The sequence below is a fragment of the Canis lupus genome, chromosome 7 (assembly GCF_048164855.1).
Source record: "Canis lupus baileyi chromosome 7, mCanLup2.hap1, whole genome shotgun sequence".
Classification (NCBI taxonomy): Eukaryota; Metazoa; Chordata; class Mammalia; order Carnivora; family Canidae; genus Canis; species Canis lupus.
The window spans coordinates 24179184-24199652 of record NC_132844.1 but is presented as its reverse complement, the minus strand read 5'-3'; the positions used below and the strand labels follow the sequence as shown (position 1 = coordinate 24199652).

Here is a 20469-nt window from a genome sequence, read left to right as displayed (position 1 = left end):
GTCATCAAAAATTCAGAGCCTGGGGATCCCTGGGTGGCGCAGCGGTTTGGCGCCTGCCTTTGGCCCAGGGCGCGATCCTGGAGACCCGGGATCGAATCCCACATCAGGCTCCCGGTGCATGGAGCCTGCTTCTCCCTCTGCCTATGTCTCTGCCTCTCTCTCTCTCTCTCTCTCTCTGTGACTATCATAAATAAATAAAAATTAAAAAAAAAATTCAGAGCCTGGTGGACACGTGCAGAAAGTTGAAGAGGACAAACTTTAACCTGAAGGAGGAAATAATTTCCGTAATAGAAGAACTTAATGAAGAAAGATCCAGACACACAAGGCAAGAAGAGATGATGGCTAAAGTTATAAGAATGATATGGTCACTGAGCTAGGAGTCACCACATCTCAATAAGCTTTACCAGCCAACAGCTCCCTCATTATCCCTCAAAAGGGTGGACATGATCTGAAAGCAGAGCTGCTTTTTCCCTCTGTTCAGGCTCCTGTGCTGCCAAGCCACATTCACCCACCTATGCTCCAATATGAGGTTCATTACTACCCCACCCCCATCCAAGGAAATAGTTCCTGTGGAGACTTCCTTTTCCTTCTCATCTCCTGGGAAGCACTTATGGGGAGCTCTCTTCTTGGGCTGGAGTTTCTCTTCCACTTTCAAATCCTAAAAACAGGCATTCTTTTGGGGTTGATTCAAATATCAAATGAACCAACTATTGGAACCAACATCCAAAAACTAGAGACCTCTAAAATTATGTCTCTTCAAAAAGAATTTAATCTCATTCATCAGCATTTTAAATGTTACTTAAATGACCATACTTGTGCTCAAAGTAACATCCAATAGAACTTCAGTTCTCAGAATAATGGTTTTTGTTTTGTTTCATTTTAAGATTTATTTATTTGAGGAGAGGGGCCGAGGGAGAGGGAAAGACAGGAGAGAGAATCTCAAGCAGACTCCCCACTAAGTGCAGAGCAAAACATGGGGCTTGATCCCAGGTCCCTGAGATCATGACCTGAGCCAAAATCAGGAGTCAGACACTTAACCGACTGAGCTACTCAGGTGCTCCCTCAGAATTCTGTTTTATAAATATTATTTTCATATGATTTCATAAAGCTTTTTTTACTTTATTTTTCTCTATACATAGTATAGATACAGTGTTGTATTTGATTATGTGGGCAGTTTGTCAATAGTGTACAATTCCTTTTTTTTTTAAATTTTTTATTGGTGTTCAATTTACTAACATACAGAATAACCCCCAGTGCCCGTCATCCATTCACTCCCACCCCCCCGCCCTCCTCCCCTTCTACCACCCCTAGTTCGTTTCCCAGAGTTAGCAGTCTTTACGTTCTGTGTCCCTTTCTGATATTTCCCACACATTTCTTCTCCCTTCCCTTATTTTCCCTTTCACTATTATTTATATTCCCCAAATGAATGAGAACATATAATGTTTGTCCTTCTCCGACTGACTTACCTCACTGAGCATAATACCCTCCAGTTCCATCCACGTTGAAGCAAATGGTGGGTATTTGTCATTTCTAATAGCTGAGTAATATTCCATTGTATACATAGACCACATCTTCTTTATCCATTCATCTTTCGTTGGACACCGAGGCTCCTTCCACAGTTTGGCTATCGTGGACATTGCTGCTAGAAACATCGGGGTGCAGGTGTCCCGGCGTTTCATTGCCTTTGTATCTTTGGGGTAGATCCCCAACAGTGCAATTGCTGGGTCGTAGGGCAGGTATATTTTTAACTGTTTGAGGAACCTCCACACAGTTTTCCAGAGTGGCTGCACCAGTTCACATTCCCACCAACAGTGTAAGAGGGTTCCCTTTTCTCCGCATCCTCTCCAACATTTGTTGTTTCCTGCCTTGTTAATTTGCCCCATTCTCACCGGTGTGAGGTGGTATCTCATTGTGGTTTTGATTTGTATTTCCCTGATGGCAAGTGATGCAGAGCATTTTCTCATATGCATGTTGGCCATGTCTATGTCTTTCTCTGTGAGATTTCTGTTCATGTCTTTTGCCCATTTCATGATTGGATTGTTTGTTTCTTTGGTGTTGAGTTTAATAAGTTCTTTATAGATCTTGGAAACTAGCCCTTTATCTGATATGTCATTTGCAAATATCTTCTCCCATTCTGTAGGTTGTCTTTTAGTTTTGTTGACTGTATCCTTTGCTGTGCAAAAGCTTCTTATCTTGATGAAGTCCCAATAGTTCATTTTTGCTTTTGTTTCTTTTGCCTTCGTGGATGTATCTTGCAAGAAGTTACTGTGGCCGAGTTCAAAAAGGGTGTTGCCTGTGTTCTCCTCTAGGGTTTTGATGCAATCTTGTCTCATATTTAGATCTTTCATCCATTTTGAGTTTATCTTTGTGTATGGTGAAAGAGAGTGGTCTAGTTTCATTCTTCTGCATGTGGATGTCCAATTTTCCCTGCACCACTTATTGAAGAGACTGTCTTTCTTCCAATGGATAGTCTTTCCTCCTTTATTGAATATTAGTTGACCATAAAGTTGAGGGTCCACTTCTGGGTTCTCTATTCTGTTCCACTGATCTATGCGTCTGTTTTTGTGCCAGTACCACACTGTCTTGATGACCACAGCTTTGTAGTACAACCTGAAATCTGGCATTGTGATGCCCCCAGATATGGTTTTCTTTTTAAAAATTCCCCTGGCTATTCGGGGTCTTTTCTGATTCCACACAAATCTTAAAATAATTTGTTCTAACTCTCTGAAGAAAGTCCATGGTATTTTGATAGGGATTGCATTAAACGTGTATATTGCCCTGGGTAACATTGACATTTTCACAATATTAATTCTGCCAATCCATGAGCATGGAATATTTTTCCATCTCTTTGTGTCTTCCTCAATTTCTTTCAGAAGTGTTCTATAGTTTTGAGGGTATAGATCCTTTACATCTTTGGTGAAGTTTATTCCTAGGTATCTTATGCTTTTGGGTGCAATTGTAAATGGGATTGACTCCTTAATTTCTCTTTCTTCAGTCTCATTGTTAGTGTATAGAAATGCCACTGATTTCTGGGCATTGATTTTGTATCCTGCCACGCTACCGAATTGCTGTATGAGTTCTAGCAATCTTGGGGTGGAGACTTTTGGGTTTTCTATGTAGAGTATCATGTCATCGGCGAAGAGGGAGAGTTTGACTTCTTCTTTGCCAATTTGAATGCCTTTAATGTCTTTTTGTTGTCTGATTGCTGAGGCTAGGACTTCCAGTACTATGTTGAATAGCAGTGGTGAGAGTGGACATCCCTGTCTTGTTCCTGATTTTAGGGGAAAGGCTCCCAGTGCTTCCCCATTGAGAATGATATTTGCTGTGGGTAGTGTACAATTCCAAGTGGATTCCATAGAATTCTTCAGAAGGTCCCAGGCAGGATTGATCCCTAGCTGTGTCTAGTGATTCAGTAATACACATTGTATTGGCTTTCTCTTTTTGCCTGTATCTCTCCCCTGTTTTCTGGGATTATCTTGTAAATAAGTCACCTGTATTTATGAGTCCCTAGCTCTGCTTTTAGGGGAAACTAAACAAAGACATTGGAATGTACATCCAGCCATACTATATATAACTAGACTCACCTTCTATTGCTAGGGTTGTAGTTAATGTGGACGTTGCCGTCTATAAATGAAGCTTAGTCACATCTCTCTGGACTTCAGTCCTTGTCAGAGAGTGAGAGAGAAGCATGCAATGGGGACAATGTCATCCCCAGATGGTGGATGCCTCTGGCCCATGAATTCTCTAGAGCTCTCCCATGCTGTGCCTTCTCACATGTTCTTGAATGTATCGATCACATTAAATCAATGAGATTGACTGAACTTCTCCTTGCTTATTCCAATGTTTCTCTGTATCACCCAGAAAAGTACTGGAATCTTTCGTCATAGGTGTCCATTAATAGTGGTGCAATCTCAACCAGTGTCTGGCAACAAGGTAGTAATTCATTTTCATTAGAAAAGTGGTGAGCGGCTGTATTGGGGTAATTTTAGGAGCTGAGAGACTGGAGAAGCTCAGCACTTAGGCCAATCCTGATAAGTGTCAGAGAGCATCTCATTAGAACTAGGTGCATCTCATTAATCTTGGGGTGTATGATAAACGAGATAGAGCATTCTCCAACACAGAACACCCACCACCGACAGTCTTTTTCTTTTCTTTTAATCATCACCTGCAGCCAATATATGCCCCTGAACTGAGAGCTTCAGAATCAGAACAGGTGTCTGTTACCGGGATCTCAAGGATTGATGCTCACTGGCCCTTAGACTGGGTCAATCTGGCAGAGACATTCTGCAACAGTCTAGTGACTCTTGGTTCTCTGTCCTTATCTAAGAGAAAAACACCAAAAAATAAAAAATAAAAAATAAAAAAATGGATTGGAAGCTTGGCTAGGGTGTGCTAACTGTGGCTTCACTATACTATACTTACACTTAGGTCTTACTTTGTAGACACCAAAATATTAGTATCTGTAGGTTTTTCCTCCTGGGCTAGTTTTTTGTTTGTTTTGTTGTTGTTATTGTTCTGTTTTTCAGGAGAGAGATCCCTTCTATCCTCCCGCAGAAGGTACAAACCTGGCTACTATTATTCTAAGAGCTGAGTAGAGGCAGGCAGGGCATTAAAGGTTCTCACAACTCAATACATAGAATTTAACCTAACCTCCCTATTTTACCATTTGTCTTACTTCTCTGAGATATTCCTGAGGTTAGAACTCTGTTTTAACTTTCACAGTGAGAATACTTGTCTTCTTCTGTTGAAATGGGAAAGGTTTAGGTGCCTGGCTATGCAATGTTAGAGCTGGCATCTGGAGATCTAGTTGTTCCTTATATGGGCTTACAACTAATCTTGTCACTTCAAAATGACAGGTGCCACAGCTGTCTTGTGTTTTCTGACTTTTCTAATTGTAGGTGCTGAAATTTCAGCTTTCTCTGCTTTGTTAAGTCCCCACACCTCCACCTGTTTGCCATATTCCATGTTGTATACTAGCAGCAAATCATCCCTCTGAGAAAGTATTTCTCAGCTTCCCTTGCTTCTAGTTGTGGCAACATGACCAAGTTTTAGCCAAAGACATACAGGAAGAAATGCTGTGAGAGACACCCAGAATGACCCCTTAATGGGATCCAATTCAGGTGAGGGATATTTCTTTTATCCTTCTCCCTTTTTCTTATTGCCTGGAATGTGGACATGAGAGCTGGAGTGCCAGGGATTATCTTGAGCTCATAAGGAAACCTTGAGGAAGAGAGCCACATAGGATGGCAGAGCAGAGATATGGAAACCTTGGTCTCTGGTGGCTAGAGAGTTGTCCTGAACTCATAGCAGACTTCTTTTAAAACAGAGAAGTGAAATTCTCTAAGTTGGGTTATGGGGTTAAGTAGTGCTGTATCTAATCTTAGCTGATTCATCTTTTATCCTATCCCTTTAACCAAATCTTTGGTGGTGACAAGAGGCAGGGAGAACAATCACCAAAGTGGCTAAAATGGTGAGGAAGTCAGCCTTGTTCCTCGAACCACTTTGAATGAGATCCCCATCTCCCAGCTCAGAGTGTCTTCTGTTTGGCAATGCCCGTAAGGAGGACCAGGAATAAATCTAGACTTTGGGGGACTTACTGCTTCTCCAGTTTAGGGCATTTATCTGAGAATCAGAATACAAAATTAGATATGCTTTCAGGTGGGGTTCCATAGAAGCAGAGCCTGAGACTGGGATTCTTGAGTAAGTGATTAATTAAGGCCTCACTCTCAGGAAATCATTGGGGAGTGAGGATGCAGGAGAAAGCCAGAGAAGCTAGGCAAGGGTGTGGTTTCAGAAGATACCTAGTCTTGGCCTCATCTCCTGGGGAGCTCTGGAAAGTATGTTACCCTGTGATAAGGCAGGGACTTTTATGGCTCAGCATCAGACAGTCACGGAGGTAGTCTAGCATCCTAGTCGTCTACGAGGGAAGGTGGCTCCCCGAAGCTGTGGACAATCAGTCTGCTGCAGCAGGGTACAGATGTGAGTCCTTAGTAATCAACACTTGCAGCAACTGGGATGTGTGCACTTTCTTGCCAAAGGGAATGAGGTCAGGAGACCAATAGCTATTACTACAGGTACAAAAGTAAAGAATAGAAATAGTCATTTAAAATTTTTTAAAGTTGGGGTGCCTGGCTGGCTCAGTTCATAGACCATATGACTTTTTTTTTTTTTTTTGACCATATGACTTTTGATCTCAGGGTTGTGAGTTTGAGCCCCATGTTGGGCATGGAGATTACTTAATAAAAGAAAATTAAAATTTTTTAAGTTGATAAATATAGTAAATATCAGAAAATCCAGAAAAAAATTATATTGCAGGTGCCTAGAACCTCTCTATAATACTATTTCTCCTTTTCTTGTTTTTCTCCATAGACTTTGATTTCTCTCTCTCTCTCTCTCAAGTAGGCTCCATGTCCAGCATGGAACCCAACATGGGGTGGGGCTTGAACTCATAACCCTAAGATTAAGACCTGGGCTGAAAAGTTAGATGTATAATATACTGAGCCACCTAGGCACACCTTTCTCTCTCTCTCTCTCTCTCTCTCTCTTTCTCTCTCTCCCTTTTTTTTTTTTAAAGTAATCTCTATGCCCAATGTGGGGCTTGAACTCACAACCCTGAGATCAAGAGTCACATTGCTCTACTGACTTAGTCAGGACCCCTGATCTCTTCCTCATAGGACAATGGTTTGTAATACTTTCTATAAGCAGTATAGAAGGATGATTTAGTTTAGCATGATTGTTTAAATTTTTTTTTATTATTGATAATTTGGAAAAGTTTTTTTAGCTTCATAACTCATGACTAGTAAGGTCATGTTTATTTTTAGAATTATCATCAAGTATAGTAAAGCCTCTGTCACATACAAGCTGTAAATTAAAAAAAAAGATTTTATTTATTTATTCATGAAAGACAGAGAGAGAGAGAGAGAGAGAGAGAGAGGCAGAGACACAGGCAGAGGGAGAAGCAGGATCCATGCAGGGAGCCTGACGTGGGACTCGATCCTGGGTCTCCAGGATCACGCCCTGGGCTGAAGGTGGCGCTAAACCGCTGAGCCACCCGGGCTGCCCAAGCTGTAAAATTCAGACATTTCAAGTTTTCTTGGGCAATGATAAACTTTAACTCTCAAGTCATCAACGATTTTGTCTGCCATGTCTTGTCTCAGTGGAACATAATGAACTTTATATTATCCTTGTTGATGCAAGTATTTTGCATTAAATCAAGAGTCAATTAAGTCTTCTCCCAATGAGTGACATGTCATCAGCCTTTATCAAGACACAATCCAGTGCTTTGCAATGTATATATAACATATGACTTCATAGACAGATGTGCTCATTGTGTATACAGTCCTGCTAAGTTTGTAAACTACAAACACAGTAATTCTGTTAAATTCTATTACGTAAAAGAAAAAAAAATCTATTATGTACAATCTCCATCAAAAGAGGGGGAGAAACCATGATGCATTTGTAATTATATACATTGCATTGTTGAGCATATCACTGACAGGATAGAACTTCCTTTTTATATATCTATAAAAGGAATCTATATATCTAGTGTTTATATCTAGTGTTTGGAAGAATTTCCAATAAACTGACTTCCAGTGAACTCCATTCATTTCAAACCTTGTTTCTTCCCTTCTACCCATGTACTTACAGTGCTGTGCTTTGGAGGATAGGGTCACATTGCAATATGACCTCTGTCCCTGTATCTTGATGTGACAGGATGCTAGGGGAGTCAGCATAGCAGACAGTAGGAATATTCCTGGAAGCCATTTCTACACCTGGACAACGGGCAATACTTTCCTATGCACATAAATAACTGCTATACCCATAATTATATTCTACTAAACCCAAACCAAATGTATGCTTAGTTCATCTTCCCATTAAAATGGATCCCAGAGGGATACTCAGCCTCTGCCTCTGGCTCAGGGGTCCCAGGGTCAGGTCTCACGTCGGGCACTTGTGGGGAGCCTGCTTCTCCCTCTGCCTATGTCTCTGCCTCTCTCTATATGTCTTTCATGAATGAATAAATAAAATATTTTTAAAAAATAAAAAATAAATGGATCCCAGAATGCTTATGGCCATTTCAGTGTGACATGACTGAGGAATTGAAATATCTTCTTCAAATTTTACTCAAATTTATGACCATGTGAAACCATTCTAAGCCCTTTTTGGGCCTTGAAGCTTAGGCTTCATGAAGCTGTGAGGTATATCTGTCTGTGGTAGGACAAATAGAATGACATGTAGCCAGGAACATTGTCGTTTATTTATGCTGTTGTAACCACAGCACCAGGAAAAACCACCACCGCAATGACCCAAATGTTCTTGAGATCCAGGAACATCCTTTTATCCACAAATCCAACCCTTCTTAATCTTACTGGTTTTGGCATGAATTACCCCCCAGATTTCACTTCTCTTTCTTCCTCTTTTTTTTTTTTTTTTTGTGGTTACAGGAATTTCAAACTGTGATATCTCCTTTTTGTTAAACCTGTGTTTCCAAGAATCTTGCTGATGAAGACACATCCTTACCAGATGAGTCATGTTCACCTAACTCTGCTAATTCAGTGCAATTTACTTCTAGCACATTTATACACAAAGTATTTTTCAAACGTATATATCTGCATGATGCTTTAATCATTTATATAATTTCTAACCATATATATATATACACACTTTCATACTCAGAAAAAAATCAGTGTTTTGTATACTTATTAATCTTATAAATTTCCTCAGAATAGATTTCTCTTTTGATCAATTCTATAGTTCACCATAAGTTAAAAAAAAAAGTGGCAGTATAGTAAGGTATGGTGGCCAATTTCTCTGGTATGAGTAGCAGAAGCTAAAAGTGAAATCCATTGCTACAATATTTTTACCTTACAAGCCAATTGATACTTTTCAGAAGATGTTTCTATTAGCTTTTAAGGTTTTTCCACTTCCATAGGTTTGCTTCCTGTCAGAATGGTGGCTTGGTTAAGCTGATTATCTGTAGAACGATGTAATTTCCTTGCATACACCAGCCTCAATACTACTGAAGCTTTACTAATTATTGCTGCTTCAGATACCAAGTCAACCAAAATTGACTAACAAGCACTTGCTGAGTTTCTATATTGATTTAAAAATATACAATGAAGCTAAGGGAATATTAGTACTCAAAAGTCAAAGAGGGACATTGGAAGCACTTCATAGAATGTGGGGTTTGAAACTGGAATCTAGGGTAAAGTGTGTGGAGTTTGTTTTTTTCACAGCCTTGGGTATTTGAAGATCAAATTCTCTTAGATTAGCAGCTATGATAGATGATCCTATTGTGCAATGTAGAAACTCAGGTTTAATATGATCTTGCATCAAACTTATTTAGCCATTAATTGAAAGCAGACGAATAGTCTGGTTAGGTCATGAATTGGCAACTTTGGCCATTCTATTTATTTATTTAAGCTTAGTTTGTTTTCTTTAACTTCACCTTCACTTTGTGATCCATGGGCTAAAAATGTATGTTTTTGTGTATATTTTATTACACTTATCACAGACTTAATTTTTTTAATATTTATTTATTTTAAAAGATTTTATTTATTTATCTGACAGAGAGAGAAAGCACAAGCAAGGGGGGAGCAGCAGAGGGAGAGGGAGAAGCAGGCTCCCCACTGAGCAAGGCGCCTGACATGGGGCTCTATCCCAGGACTCTGGGATCAGGACCTGAGCCAAAGGCAAATGCTCAATTGACTGAGCCACTCAGGTGCCCCAATTTTTAAAAACATTTCCATAAGACTACAACAATGTAAAAATTTCACTGCTGCATAGTTTGCTTATTTCCCTTCTTCCCCCCCTTCAAATACATTGCATTATTGTTTTTTTTTTCATAGTTTTTCTAGTATTTTAAAATTATGTGGTATAGGGTCTGTTTCAGTTTATGATGACTATAAATCATTGGACATTCCAGTGTAATAGCTTTAAGCCTTTTATTCCCATCTCAAATATAATGGTGTACACTGTTACACAATTAATTTGGTTTTGTGCTAAATTCTTTAAAAAAATTTTTTTTTAATTATTTAATTTTTTTTGAGAGAGTGTGTGCTGGGGTGGGGGGTAGAGGGGAAGAGAGAGAGGAAAGAGAAAATCCCAAGCAGTTTCATGCCCAGTGTGGAGCCCAAAATGCAGCTCGTTCCCACAACCCTGAGATCATGACTAGCCTAAATCAAGAGTTGGTGACCCAACCAACTGAGCCACCCAGGTGCCCTGGTTCTGTACTAAATTCTGATGTTGAATGTTATAGTCAAATATGGGCTTTCAAGCTTTCAAAGCAACATGATAGATCCCCATTACATGTCCTCATAATTTGCAGATCTCTGATCCAACATTCCCAGAGAAAGAAACTAATATCTGGGTAACAATAGCATTTTGATAAAAATCATAAACTAATCTTCGATAAGAAAAAACAGGAGAGCATCACTTGTTGCCATTTGATATAAATTAGACAATGAATAAAGTGTTTGCTTTTCTAAAATAATAATATAAATTATATTCTCTATATTTAAAAATTGGCCAGCTATCATATTTGCCTGAAAAATTAAGATATTGAATTAAATATCTCTTCTTTAATAATTCAGTTTGAATGAACTTTTCTCATAAGCCAAATTCATTTGTAACTAAGGAAGATAGTTTTAGTGAAGTCAAGCAACGTATAACAATAATTAAAATTTTGTTAATTGGCACAAAAAACTTAGAGCAAATAGAACTGTAAAATATAGCTTTTGAGGAACACTTTAATCTGATTTACATTTATTACTAAGAAAAAACATGGAATTTCAAGGAACACTCTCTTGAAAGGAAATGAACACTTTAAATTCTAATGCTATAAGTGTATGTTAAGAATTTTTAATTTCTCAAGGAAAATACTTGGAAAGCCTTTCTGAAGAATTTGTCTAAATCTGTGTATATATTTACTACAGATGTCTTTTTTTTTAGAAATATGTAATATTATAGCTTATAATCTTTATTCAAAACAAATCCTCTGCTTTGCTGCTATATATTTAGCTTGGACTGCTGATGTTTGGTAGTTGTTATGAACTAAACTGTGCTTCCTTCCTTCCAAAGAAAATTAATAGGTTGAAACCCTAACCCCCCCATGTGACTGTATTTGGAGATGGGACCTTTAGAGAAGTAATTGAGTTTAAGTGAAGTCATAAGACTGAGGCCCTAATCTATAAGATTGGTGTCCTTATAAAAAGAAGCAGCACCAGAGGTCTCCCCCATTCCCCCTCTTCCCTGCCCTCTCCCCATCCCTGTACAATCACAGGGGAAAGGCCATTTGAGGACACAGCAAGAAAATGGCTATAGCAATCATGGTGGCCATTTGATCTCAGACTTCTAGTCCCCAGAACTGTGAGAAAATAAATTTCTTTTGTTCAAGCTACCTAGTCTCTGGTCTTTTGTCGTGGCAGCCTGAGCGGACAAAAATAGTAGATATATGTACAGTATAGATATAAAAAGTCAACACCTTATATAAGATTCTGGGTCAGTAGATGGGCAAGGTCTGATGTCGTAGCACCTGGGAGCATCAAAATATCACTTTTGAACAGAGGTGATATTTCCAAATGATAGTCTTTTTTTTTTTTAATTTTTATTTATTTATGATAGTAACAGAGAGACAGAGAGAGAGAGAGAGAGAGAGGCAGAGACACAGGCAGAGGGAGAAGCAGGCTCCATGCACCGGGAGCCCGACGTGGGATTCGATCCCGGGTCTCCAGGATCGCGCCCTGGGCCAAAGGCAGGCGCCAAACCGCTGCGCCACCCAGGGTTCCCAGAGGTGATATTTCCAGTTAAAATATCACAACCTAAGTAATTGAATGGTGGTGATACATCTGCTTTGTCTAGCTTGTCACAAAAATATAGATGCTAACAGTATTTCAAGAACCACAGAAGAGATTGGGGACTTGTAATATCTATTTTTTTTTTTTTTCATTTAAAGCACATCATATACCTGAACTTTTGTAAATGGAAAGATGGAGGTGGAGGACTTTTCCTGGGTTAAGATATCCAAACTACATGTTGAAGGGACCAGGGTGCCATCAAGGTCATCCTGGGACCCTCGTCCCAGAATTCTTGGGGTATGCTTTGCTGAGCTGATGGTGACCAAGCAGACCACTTTGGGGGGGGGGGCGTCAGTCAGTGTGTGGAGGCCCGCTGCTTGGATTTGCCAGGTTCTTTTTCTTTTCTCTCTCCTGACTTGAAAGATAATTATTAAACTTAGAGTCATCCTTTCCCACTGGCGTGTGTCAAAGTATATGTCCACAGCTGAACTGACTCACTCTGGTACAGTCAACAGGTGGTTGTGGTTTGTCCAAAAGAGCCCTGGTTTGAGGGTTCTGCTGAACAAAGTCTGCATGCTTTGGGGAGTGTTGTAAGGGGGGGAACCCAAGGCAGCTGGAGTGGCTGTGGAGGATGTGGTGTGCGGGAGGGGACACAGGAGGCACTGCCAGAGGGAGAGGGACTTGGAGAGAAAGAGAAATGCTGAAACATTCTAAGGAAATTTTGCACTGTAGGGCTTGATATAATGCTGTCTTCATCTCCTTTCAAAGGGTTCAGTTCAGTAAAAACTGTAAGCATCATCAGTAGTTTGCCCTTGAATTTAATGTACCAGTCTGGCCTAAAGATGAAAAAGGAACACACATTGGAGCCAAAAAGGGGGCCCAGTCACAAACAGGTTACATTTGTAACACACACATGAACCTATGTACATACAGAGAGGAGAGAGAGAGGAGTGTGAAAATACATGTACCACCATATTAATTGTTACTATTTGGCAACAATAATCATATAGATGGGATCATAAATTATAAATAATTTTTTATTATTTTGTGTTTTGCTGACTTTTCTGATTTTTATGGTCAACATGTAAAAAACAAAACAATGCTAATAATCCCAGTGTTATCAGCTAGCGTTTTTGAGTACCCACAGGACTATATGCCAGGCACTGTGCCAGTGTTTACATGTACGGAGTTCATTTAATTTGCTTATAGCCTACCTGTGAGATGGCTGTAGAGGTAACATTGTTTCCATTTTCCAGATCAGTCAACTTTTATGAAATATTACATTTAAAAATCAGAAATAAAGAAAATGGGCACCTGGGTGGCTCAGTTGATTAAGCGTCTGCCTTCAGTTCAAGTCATGATCCCAAGGTCCCCAGATGGAGCCCCATGCTGGGTTCCCTGCTCAGTGGGGAGTCTGCTCTTCCCTCTTCCTTTGTCCCTTTCTCCTTCTCATGCTCTCTCTTTTTCTCTCTCTCTTGAAAATAAATAAAATCTTTAAAAAAATGAAATAAGGAAAATGACATTTAAAAAGAAAATAAAAGAGCAAAAGGAAAATGGGGCTAGGAAGAAACAACCAGAACCTAGAGAGTACTATGTCCTTTCTTCTCTCCCTCTGTGATCAACTAAATCAAAGTGGAAAGATTCATACTACCAAATCATGCTTTAAAAATGAAGTATTTTATTGAAGCAGATAAGCAGGATGATTAAAAGATGGGATCCTTGGGCAGAGATGGGGGGTATCTTTATTCTAAAATGGGTCTTACACATAACTGAATCTAAATTTCATTTCATAGGTGAGAACCTGAGTCACCCGAGGAGACACAGATAAAGTATTGGGGCTGGGATGAGATCCCCATTCCTTGTCATTACATTAATACAGGATACACAATTTAGGGGCATGTATTAAAAATGTAAAATTAACAGTACTTTGTTGCCGTAACCACTAATATTTAAATGTTCTCAGCCATTACTTAAGCTAAGCTAGGAATTATTCCTAGAGTTGATTAGCTCCCCAAAACCTTTAGCTTGGAACTCATCGGGCTATGGGAGAAATCTGTAAAACCCTTTGACGGTTTTCAGGTTCTTGCAAGCACTTTTTTTTTCTTTTTAGTAAATCACTCTATCGAGGTATGGTTGACATACAAAATGCTGTACATATTTAATGTATATAACCTGATGATTTTGGACGTAAGTATATACTCATGAAACCATCAACACAATCTATGGCATAAACATATCCATCACCTCCCAAAGTTTTCTTCTGTCCTCTTTATTATTTACATGTATGTGATAAGAGCAATCAACATGAGATCTATTCTCTTAGCAAAGTTTTAATATTGTCAACTATTGGCACTATGATATACAGTAGATCTCTAGGATTTAATAATCTTGTATAATTGAAACTACCCTTTACATAACTTTGTATTTTGACCACTTCCCTGGAGCCACTCAACCTTCTAGTTTTGCTCTAGCTTCAATTTAACCGATTGTCAGAGGCTTATTAACACACAGTAAATATTTTGCAATATTAACTAGTAAGAAAGACTTGATTTGGCTTTCCTAAACTGGTCAGCCAGTTTCCCATGAGGGTCTCTTCTTTCCTTATTTTGGTCTCATACCTTGTAGCAAAACAGAAGGGGAAAGACATTTTATGCAGAAGACCTTCGGGAACACCATAATTGTTTTTTCTTAATCGGTTTTATTGGAAATGTTTAGTTGACTGCCTATTTCATCTACCAGAATGCCTCTAATTGCTAGATGTTATTTATTAATTTTTAGGCTACACATTTTTTAAAATTAATAACTCTTCATTACCACATCTTTTATAAAACATTTTGAGTATTTTAAGCACTCTGTGACCATCTTCACCATCCATTCCTGCTAGCAACTTTAAAATAATAAGCACCAGGAGCACCTGGGTGGCTCAGTCAGTTAAGCATGTGCTATCGGCTCAGGTCATAATCCTGGAGTCTTGGGAATCAGCCCCATACTCCCAGACCTGGGATCCTGGCTCAGTAGGGAGCCTGCTTCTCCCTCTCCCCCTTATCATGCTCTCTCTTGCTATCTCTGTCTCAAATAAACAGAATTAAATATATATATATACACACACACACAACAATAAGCACCAAAATAACCAAGAATTTTGAGAAGTGAATCTTTAGTATAGATAATTACTAACCATAGTATGCATATGGACAACCTGTACACACATGGCTTGAGAGAGGAATCTCATGAAGGACCCTCAAGCCCTGCGTTGGGTCCAAGTTCTAAATGTTTTATCAATGAAGGTAGAGGAGCAATAAAAATTCTCTCCATTTTTCTGAACCATACATAACCTTAGGAGAGAAGTGTTCTCATCCAGCTCAAGTCAGGCCATGTCTCCCAGTGTTGGAGTACATAAGCCCTAAGGAATCGGGGCAAAGGAGAAGCCTCCTCTGGGAACATCACTGTCCTCATTTCCAGGAACGGTTATGGTCAGCAGAGCAGCTAATCTCACTGCCAGGAGAGATGGAAGCCAAAGGGAGCCTCAAATATCTGTGTGTACCATGACGTCCTAGGCTCTGAAATAGCTGCCTTTACCTCATGGGCCATTTGAAGCAATCTATACAGAACTTAAAAACAAGTTGTACTAGAGCCTTATCCAACAGAAACAAGATTCCGCCAGAGAGTTTTTGCTTCTTCCCTTTGTTTTGTTTTCCAAGGTGTCTTCCTCAGCTTAATTTTTTCCCTCCCTAGTCACTCACTCCCTGGATAGTTTAATTCTCCCCTGGATATAACCATTATGCAGAGTAGATATGCAGAAATGCACTTTCCTTAGTTCTTCCACTTTCCTTACTGGTCTCTTGAGTGGGGGCCTCCACTTCCTCTTGACATGTCTAACACACAACCATCAGCTCGACCCCATGCTCACATTGCCCCTATTTGTTTAATGACTTTACCATCCACATACCTGTTCACCCTGTTCATACTATGGACCTTGGTCATCTCTTCCTTCTCTCCATCATGTTCCCCTGCCCCCCAAACGCATTCTGTTAGGCACCAAGTCCTGTCACTTCTGCCCTTGGAACGTTTCTGGAATCCTGGGACATTCTGGGAACCAATTAATCTGTTTCCAGTTAATCTTCCACGTAGTCATTAATTATTCTTCCAGAACAAAAATCCAGTTTTACCTCCCCCCACCCTTTAATAACATCCAGTAGTTACCCATTGCCTGGATAAAGGTTTATTTTTTAACAATGTGTACAAAGTTCCTCCATTTTCCTTAACCTTCAATCCAAATTCACCTTTCTGCCAAATTCTTAGCTCACTGCTTTCTGCCAGAATGACAGCTAGTTTTTCCAACATCTTAGCCCAGGAGTGATTTATTAATATGTTGTCTAGTTCGAGTTGCATGTTTATATCAACTAGAGAATTATTTGGGGATAATCATAAGTACTGGAGGTGGGGGCACCAGGGGAGGTGGTTAGGGCGATGTCGTGAACAACCAATATCCTAGAGCGGCACTGTAGTTTGCTTGCTGGGAGTGGTAGCCCCAAATCGCCCAGGGCCACAGTTTATTTCTGGAGAAAAATATTCAGATTCCAAATATTGTTAAAATGGAAAGGTAGTCAGTAAGACTCCTTTGTACATTTGGAACTGATTCCTTTTTTCTATATTCTTTAAGGTTTTACTCTAAATTTTATTTATTTTCTGGTGATATATCTGCACTCTCTCTATGGATGAAATAATTTTAGCACCTTTTATTCCTCTCCCTCTCCCCTACATTTCTGGGGAAGATACACATCCAACAAATTATTGTAATTTATTAAATAAAAGGGTACAAAGCACCACGAGCAAGAAATATACAGTCCCCACAATGGAAACCAAACATATACAGCATGTGTGTGCATAAACAGAACAGAACTTGAAATGAATCCATCTTTTCTCTACCTCAAGTGACAGCTTTGTTAACTCATGACAAGCAATATAAATAGCTTCTGTATAGAATTGATGTGTATGCCTTTTCTGTTGTTTACATGTGTCCTACTTATGTCAACAGGCAGAGTTGCTACAATATATTTATTCAAAATAAGTGATTGCTACGGGTTCTGATGTAAATAGATAAGCTACAGATGCATTTATGGATTTGGATGTCTGCTTACGTAAGCAATAAAGCATGGTGGCTAAAAGCAGGCCACAGGGAGCCAGACTGGCTTCTGTCCCATCCTGGGTCCACTATTGATTAGCTGTGTAATCTAGGACACTGCATCTATAAAGATAAATAATTACATTAACAACCTCATAGGCTGTTATGAGGATTAAATAAGTCAATACACATAAAGCACCTGGCACATGTTAGGTGCTTGCCGCAGGGTAGGTGCTCTACAAATGCTCCCATTGGTTTTGCTCACATAAAGCAATAATATTGTATTTCATAGATAAAGGTAGGATTTTTGTCAAAAGTATACCAGGGTATGATTTGTTAAGTATAAATAAGGGGGTCCAGAAATTTAATACCACATTGATACCTTCGGGGCTGAGAAGGCTGTGTTAATGAGAATGACAGTGTTTTTCAAGTTCAAATATGACATGTACTCTGGTATTGTTAACATATGAAATAGTTAAAACAGGGGCAGCCCTGGTGGCCCAGTGGTTTGGCGCCGCCTTCAGCCCAGGCTGTGATCCTGGAGACCTCCCTGCATGGAGGCTGCTTCTCCCTCTGCCTGTGTCTCTGCCCCTCTCTCTGTGTCTCTCATGAATAAATAAACAAAATCTTAAAAAAAAAGAAAAGAAATAGTTAAAACAGAAGTAGAGAATCTTCATGTACTATGCAGCTTCCATTAGACTTATTTTCAAAAAATACTTTTCTCTAAAATAAATAGGTGAAACCTTTAAAAAATACATTTCTCTAATTATCTGAATATGTTGTATCCCAGTTAACCTAATTGTGACAAATTAAGGGAGAGAGGGTAGAGTATGAAAAGCCAATCGAAACTTTCAATATGTGGAACACCTTAGAATATCAACAGTTTTTTTTTTTTTTTCTTCAGATTTTGTGCTTCATTCTGGAGGAAAACAAGACTATGGCATCTTGAATTTCTTCACTGGGTAATTTAAAACCCGGTTATTTTGTGCACAGCAGCTGCACACATCATGTTACTTGAGTTCAGCATCAATTACAGTTACAAATTAAACGGGTCATATGTTTTCTTTCGTAGCTGTTACTATGCAAATCAAATTTCGGGCAGCCCTGGTGGCCCAGCAGTTTGGCGCCGCCTTCGTCCTGGGGTGTGATCCTGGATACCGGGATAGAGTCCGACGTCAGGCTCCCTGCATGGAGCCTGTTTCCCTCTCCCTCTGCCTGTGTCTCTGCCTCTCTGTGTGTCATGAATAAATAAATGAACAAATAAATAAATAAAATAAAATTTCAAGTGAACAAAATGGCATGAATATTTACAACCATAAATCTTTTTATTAACTCTTTAGTTTGAGCTTAAAAAAAAACTCATTTTAAGTTCTTAGTTCTACTCTACTCCAATAAGACTATAGTAGCTCATACATATCCAGTCCTTACTATATTCCAGGTGCTGTTCTAGACACTAGCATCATTCTTACAAGAAAACTATATAGAGTAGTTGCAGCTTTTAGATAATACAGCAACCTCCAGAGAAGAAAGTCAGGGCAGTATTGAACACTTGAGAATATAGTCTATAGACCAGTGTTCTTTGTATAGCATTTATTTTGGCATCTGGTTTTATGAACTAAAAATCTTGTATAATTTTTTTTATCACTGTTCTAGAAAGGAAAGTGGCCTTTTTCAAGGACCATGTTCCACTTGGTCTGTGTCTGATGGCAATGAGCCAATAAAACCGTCTTCGTTCTGCTGCCGTGGGAAATAAGCCACAGCAGAAAAGTAATAATGACTTTAAAGCATAATTCAGTTGTAAGCACAGCCAAGGAGATGGAAGAGAGAGGTGTCCCTCGACACCGCGACTTCCCAGCGCTCCCGGCTGGGAGCAGTTACCAGCTCCCCACCTGCTCCCCGGGGCGGAGCACTCGCGGGTGGAGGGAGGACCAGACAGGTTTCGGGCGAGGCGCTGGAGGCGGGGCCTCGGGCTCGGGGGCGGTGCTCCCGGGAGCGGCGGAGGCGGGGCCTCGGGCTCGGGGGGCGGTGCTCCTGGGCGGAGGCGGGGCCTCGGGCTCGGGGGCGGAGCTCCCGGGAGCGGCGGAGGCGGGGCCTCGGGCTCGGGGGGCGGTGCTCCTGGGCGGAGGCGGGGCCTCGGGCTTGGGGGCGGAGCTCCCGGGAGCGACGGAGGCGGGGCCTCGGGCTCGGGGGGCGGTGCTCCCGGGAGCGACGGAGGCGGGGCCTCGGGCTCGGGGGGCGGTGCTCCCGGGAGCGGCAGAGGCGGGGCCTCGGGCTCGGGGGCGGTGCTCCCGGGAGCGGCGGAGGCGGGGCCTCGGGCTCGGGGGGCGGTGCTCCTGGGCGGAGGCGGGGCCTCGGGCTCGGGGGCGGTGCTCCCGGGAGCGGCGGAGGCGGGGCCTCGGGCTCGGGGGCGGTGCTCCCGGGAGCGGCGGAGGCGGGGCCTCGGGCTCGGGGGCGGAGCTCCTGGGCGGAGGCGGGGCCTCGGGCTCGGGGGGCGGTGCTCCCGGGAGCGGCGGAGGCGGGGCCTCGGGCTCGGGGGCGGTGCTCCCGGGAGCGGCGGAGGCGGGGCCTCGGGCTCGGGGGGCGGTGCTCCTGGGCGGAGGCGGGGCCTCGGGCTCGGGGGCGGAGCTCCCGGGAGCGGCGGAGGCGGGGCCTCGGGCTCGGGGGGCGGTGCTCCTGGGCGGAGGCGGGGCCTCGGGCTTGGGGGCGGAGCTCCCGGGAGCGACGGAGGCGGGGCCTCGGGCTCGGGGGGCGGTGCTCCCGGGAGCGACGGAGGCGGGGCCTCGGGCTCGGGGGGCGGTGCTCCCGGGAGCGGCGGAGGCGGGGCCTCGGGCTCGGGGGCGGAGCTCCTGGGCGGAGGCGGGGCCTCGGGCTCGGGGGGCGGTGCTCCCGGGAGCGGCGGAGGCGGGGCCTCGGGCTCGGGGGCGGTGCTCCCGGGAGCGGCGGAGGCGGGGCCTCGGGCTCGGGGGCGGAGCTCCTGGGCGGAGGCGGGGCCTCGGGCTCGGGGGGCGGTGCTCCCGGGAGCGGCGGAGGCGGGGCCTCGGGCTCGGGGGCGGAGCTCCTGGGCGGAGGCGGGGCCTCGGGCTCGGGGGGCGGTGCTCCCGGGAGCGGCGGAGGCGGGGCCTCGGGCTCGGGGGCGGTGCTCCCGGGAGCGGCGGAGGCGGGGCCTCGGGCTCGGGGGCGGAGCTCCTGGGCGGAGGCGGGGCCTCGGGCTCGGGGGCGGTGCTCCCGGGAGCGGCGGAGGCGGGGCCTCGGGCTCGGGGGCGGAGCTCCTGGGCGGAGGCGGGGCCTCGGGCTCGGGGGGCGGTGCTCCCGGGAGCGACGGAGGCGGGGCCTCGGGGGGCGGTGCTCCTGGGCGGAGGCGGGGCCTCGGGCTCGGGGGGCGGTGCTCCTGGGCGGAGGCGGGGCCTCGGGCTCGGGGGCGGTGCTCCCGGGAGCGGCGGAGGCGGGGCCTCGGGCTCGGGGGGCGGGGCTCCTGGGCGGAGGCGGGGCCTCGGGCTCGTGGGGCGGTGCTCCCGGGAGCGGCGGAGGCGGGGCCTCGGGCTCGGGGGG

General features: G+C 43.1%; 1 long non-coding RNA gene across 1 annotated transcript in view; it reads left to right on the top strand.

Annotated features, from left to right (window-relative positions):
- LOC140636664 (uncharacterized) overlaps positions 1-18199 on the top strand; it is a 28041-nt gene extending 9842 nt beyond the window's left edge. The window contains exons 2-3 of the long non-coding RNA XR_012033888.1: positions 17825-17882; positions 17993-18199. This is a non-coding gene — a long non-coding RNA (uncharacterized lncRNA). The remainder of the gene's footprint in view (positions 1-17824; positions 17883-17992) is intronic.
- Positions 18200-20469: the final 2270 nt, after the last annotated feature.